Here is a 5,496-nt window from a genome sequence, read left to right as displayed (position 1 = left end):
CATGATCAACTTATACCAACGTAAGAATAAGAAATCTTACATCAAATCTTAATCGTTGATTTTCATGAATCTGACGGTTGTGATTTATTATGTTACATTAATTAGTGATTAATTTACAATAAATCATAATCGTTAGAATGACAGAAATCAACGATTAAGATTTGGTGTAAGACTTAAATTTCAATAATCTAACAGTTGTAATTTATTGGGTTACATTAATTAATGAATTATTAATTACCAATAAATCATAACCATTAGATACACAGAAATTAATAGTTAAGATTTTGTGTAAAACTTATTATTCTTTTGATCTGTTGCATGTGTATATCGCATGTGAACACCTTAAATGATTATAAGTTGGTAATATGTGTTAATAACTGTTATAACTTGTTGATGTTTGTACTTGTTGATGTTTAATGCTTCATAGTTATGAGTTTTTAATCTTTCAATATCAAAACGAAGTCGTTTCGGGTTCGTTGGAGATAACTTAATCTCCATATATATGAGGCGTGATTCTTTAACACCCGTGTAAAATTTAAAATTTGACACCTCATCTGAGAGCCCTTAGATCAAAAAAGATCAACGACTCTAATTTGTAAGCATGTGACATCATTAATCCTTTTTTATCTAACGACTCTCAGATGAGGTATCAAACTTCTAATTTAACACTGGTGTCAAAGGATCCTATATATATATATAATTTTTGACATGTACTGTCGTGTTAGTCAATTTAAAGGTGTTTGCGGTCTAGATTGGATAATTTTGAAGCAGAAAACATCCGATCCAATTTCTCCGGTTTGATCATTTAATTATCATTCGGTTTGGTTTTTTTGTAAAATTTGATCCAATCTACTCCGAATTTATTCGGTTTGGATTGGATCTGTTTTCGATTTTTCAAAAAGTCTAAAATTTTACCCCTATAAATCACCAGCTATATCAAAATAAAGCTATACAAAGTTACAAACTGATGAAAAATTCAAGTCTTCAAAATAAAACAAGTCTTCAAACTCATAAAGAGTTATAATAGATTAATAGACAATAAAAAAAGATAGTTTGCTATCAATAACATCCAAGATTCCAAGTCTACAATGCAACAAGATTCTAAACCACCATCTTTCAAAAATAATCAGTTTGAATTGGATCGGTCTTCACCAACTAAATTAAAAACTGATTCAGTCCAATTATAATATGTTGTTTTATTGGTTTTTGGTTTTTCAATTTTCAGTTAATCGGTCACTACGGTTTGAATCGGCTAATGAACAACCCTAAGTTAATTTATATTTGTAGACAAAGAGTTACTTTTTTTTTGGTAGAGAAAGAGTTATCTTTTAAATTATATGAAGTGTTATCTTAATCATTTTTATTGATTGGAACAAACTCTTTTTTCTTTTTATTTGTTTTAAAATTAATTATATTGACATTTTGGAAATGACTAAAAAATGACCAAGAATAATACCCTTTGTAAGAGTAAGGATCGATTGAATAGATGTAGATATCAATAGATTTGTCCGCATTTGACTTTGCCTTTAGAATTCCCGTGCTATGCAAAGTTTATCGTATAATTAATTAAATAAAAAAAATTGATAAGTGATTAGATAATTAATTGTGTAGATATTTCAAAATACTTTATCGAACTTATTTTGATGTTCATCATACTAATTAATACGTAGAACAATATAGGAAAAAATATATTGCATTGCTTAAATTAAAAAAACAGCATACAAAAAGACAGTTTTTTCTTCAACAAGATAAGATAAATTTACATTGTTTAAATTCAAAAATATTTAACAATAAGATATAATTTCCGCTTCAATGATACAATAAGATAAAATTTTCAACACATAAAAAAGAAAAACAAAACAAAAACAAAACTGTCACGTATCTCATGGAATCATTGGAAGGGTTCTAAACATTCAACACATTTTTTTCTCTCTAGTCATGTTTTCGTTTGGAAACTTTTTCTTGTTTCTCACACTCTTCACACAGATCTTTGTTTCTCACACTCTCAATGTCCCATAGCCAATGCAGTTCATACACTTTGTTAGAAAGAGTATATCTTTTGTATATCTGTAATTATTTATTTTCTTATTTCATTAGGATTTGTATTAGGTCTGGGCTTAGCCCATTAGTATGTCTATATATTGTACATCCTGCATCAGTTCAATAAACAGTTTTATTTCAATGTTCCTCTTTTTTCTCTTGTTATTTAACATGGTATCAGAGTCTCGGTGTACCGGGTTCGAACCTCACCGCCCCCCACTTTCTTTCAAGTGGAATTTCTTTGTTCGCACAGGTAGGTGGGCATGTGCATTGTCCACCCTTCAAGCCCAGTGGGCTCTCGTGTGAGGGGGCGTGTTGAGATATATAAAACCATTAATGTAATCTCATCCAACAACTTAAGCTTTTGGGTTGAATTGGTTCTTTACATAATGGTACATGGGATCTGGTTCCTCTTCCATTTGGAAAATATGTGGTTGGTTGCAGATGGATTTATGCTGTTAAGGTTGGACCTGATGGTCAAGTGGATCGTCTTAAAGCTCGCTTGGTGGCGAAGGGTTTCACTCAAGTGTTTGGATTGGATTTTGTTGGTACTTTTTCTCCTGTTGCGAAAATGTCTACTGTTCGCCTCTTTATTGCCATGGCTGCTATTCGCCAATGGCCTCTCTACCAACTTGATATTAAGAATGCTTTTCTTCATGGTGATCTTGAGGAGGAAATTTATATGGAGCAGCCTCCTGGATTTGTTGCTCAGGGGGAGTCAGGTCTTGTTTTTCGTCTTCGTAAGTCTCTATATGGTCTCAAGCAATCTCCAAGAGCTTGATTTGGTAAATTTAACAGTGTTGTTCAACAATTTGGCATGACTTGAAGTGAAGCTGATCATTCTCTCTTTTATCGTCATTCAGCTTCTGGATCTATTAATTACCTGGTGGTATATGTGGATGATATTGTCATCACAGGTAGTGATAGGCATGGGATCACTCAGTTGAAACAACATTTATGTCACCATTTTTCGACTAAGGATCTTGGGAAACTTCGATATTTATTGGGAATCGAGATGCCCCAATATAAAGATGGAGTTGTGATATCTTTGAGGAAATATACTCTGGATATTTTTGAAGAAACTGCTTTGTTAAATTCTAAGTCTGTTGATACTCTTATGGATCCAAGTATCAAGCTTCTACCAAATAAGGGGGAGCTCTTTCCAGATCCTGAGCAGTATAGAAGATTGGTTGGAAAATTAAACTACCTTACAGTCACTCGACCTGGTATTTCATTTGTAGTTAGTGTGGTCAGTTAATTTCTTAATTCTCCATGTCAAGAACATTGGAATGCAGTCATTCATATTCTTAAGTATATCAAGGCATCTCCAAGAAAAAGGCCTTGAATATGAAGATAAAGGTCATGATAAAGTTGTTGGGTACTGTGATGCTAATTGGGTTGGTTGTCCAGCTGATAGGAGATCTACTTCTGGGTATTGTATCTTTGTTGGAGGCAACTTGATTTCCTGGAAAAGTAAGAAACAAAGTGTAGTTTCCAGACCAAGTGCTGAAACAGAATACCGCTCCATGGCGACTACTACTTGCGAGCTCATCTGGCTTAAACAGCTTCTCAGAGAGATTAAGTTTGGAGACACTGGACAGACAACTCTCATTTGTGATAATCAAGCAGCTCTGCACATTTCATCAAATCCAGTGTTTTATGAAAGAACCAAGCATATAGAAATCAATTGTCACTTTGTTCGAGAAAAGGTTCTTGCTGGTGAAATTAAAACTAGTTTTGTACCCTCTAATGAGCAATTAGCAGATATATTTACAAAATCTTTGAGGGGTCCTCGAATAGAGTTTATATGTAACAAGCTTGGTGCATATGATCTATACGTTCCAGCTTGAGGGGGAGTGTTAGAAAGAATATATCTTTTGTATATCTGTAATTATTTATTTTCTTATTTCATTAGGATTTGTATTAGGTCTGGGCTCAGCCCATTAGTATGTCTATATATTGTACATCTTGCATCAGTTCAAGACACAGTTTTATTTCAATGTTCCTCTCTTTTCTCTTGTTATTAGCTATGCAACATGCATGGATTCACAATTTCTTGAATCCTCTCTGCACTGGATTTACTCCCCATCCTCAAGAACAGTTGATGTTGCTTTCAAGAAGGAAAACACAACATATTCTAGTTGGATTGCTTGGGCCATCAGCCCCACCTCAAAGGGTATGGTTGGTTCCCAAGTATTTAAAGGGGAGTGTTGAAAGTTTGAATATAAAATTAGTAGCTTTTATCTGTTATTTGAATTACTCCCAATAACTAAATGATAATAGCTCAGTTGATGCATGATAGTTAAGTAGGTGGTGGAAGAACCTCAGTTCGATCCCCCAATACCATCTTTGGGAGGGCATAAAATCAGTCTCATAGCCAGCTCAAAGAGTTAAAACTTGTGAAAATACTGAAGGATTGTTTCAAAGAGGTAAGTGAAGTCGGTATTCGAAAAAAAAAAATTATTAGTTGTTGTAGATAGGAAATATGGCTTTTTTACCCTTATAACCTTTAATTAATAATTAATTACCAATTTGACCTTCATTTGAAACTAATTCGAAAATTTAACCCCTTCAGAAAACATAACACCAATCTGCCCCTGTTTGACCGTTGACCATGAAGCCTACCCGGGTACACCCCTCCCTACCCTGGTATTTTTTGAAATTTTTTATCTACCCGGGTAGAGAGGGGTGTACCCGGGTAGAGTTCTTGAATATGAAAAAATGGTTGAATTAGTTACCCGGGTAAACATCCAGAGTAGCATTTTTATATAACCGAGATGCTAAAAAGTTTCTTTTTCCAATTCATATTCTCCTCGGATTTATATTTCTATCAGGTTAATGAAAACGCAAAAAATTGAAGCACCTTCTGATTACAGAAAACAAAATGAAATTAGTAAAAAATTAATACAACATTACCATGTAATTGTATCCCCTAGTTTCTCTAATCTTCCTCAACATCATTTGGATTCAGCTTCCAGTATAAGAGTCTCAATTCTGCAAAACTCACCATTTTTCTGCAACATCACAACTAAGTAAAACTATAGATAGATAGAGAGAGAGTAATGACCTGCTAATTGGTTGATGGAAACAAATTCATTAGGGCTGCCATGGCGAGGAAGCCTTGGATCTTCGTTGCTATCGTCCATGAACCATGTCTGTCACAGTTTTTTTCATTTATATAAAAACGCTACTCTGGATGTTTACCCGAGTACAACCCTTCTTACCCGGGTAACGAATTCAACCATTTTTCCAGATTCAAGAACTCTACCCGGGTACACCCCTCTCTACCCGGGTAGATAAAAAATTTCAAAAAATACCAGGGTAGGGAGGGGTGTACCCGGGTAGGCTTCGTGGTCAACGGTCAAATATGGACAGATTGGTGTTATGTTTGTTGGAGAGGGTAAATTTTTGAAATAGTTTTGAATGAAGGGCAATTTGATAATTAATTATTAATTA

Source organism: Gastrolobium bilobum, unplaced genomic scaffold (assembly GCF_033153095.1).
Source record: "Gastrolobium bilobum isolate Gb01-03AN ecotype WA unplaced genomic scaffold, APGP_CSIRO_Gbil_v1 utg168625, whole genome shotgun sequence".
NCBI lineage: Eukaryota > Viridiplantae > Streptophyta > Magnoliopsida > Fabales > Fabaceae > Gastrolobium > Gastrolobium bilobum.
Note: the sequence above shows the minus strand (reverse complement) of the source record.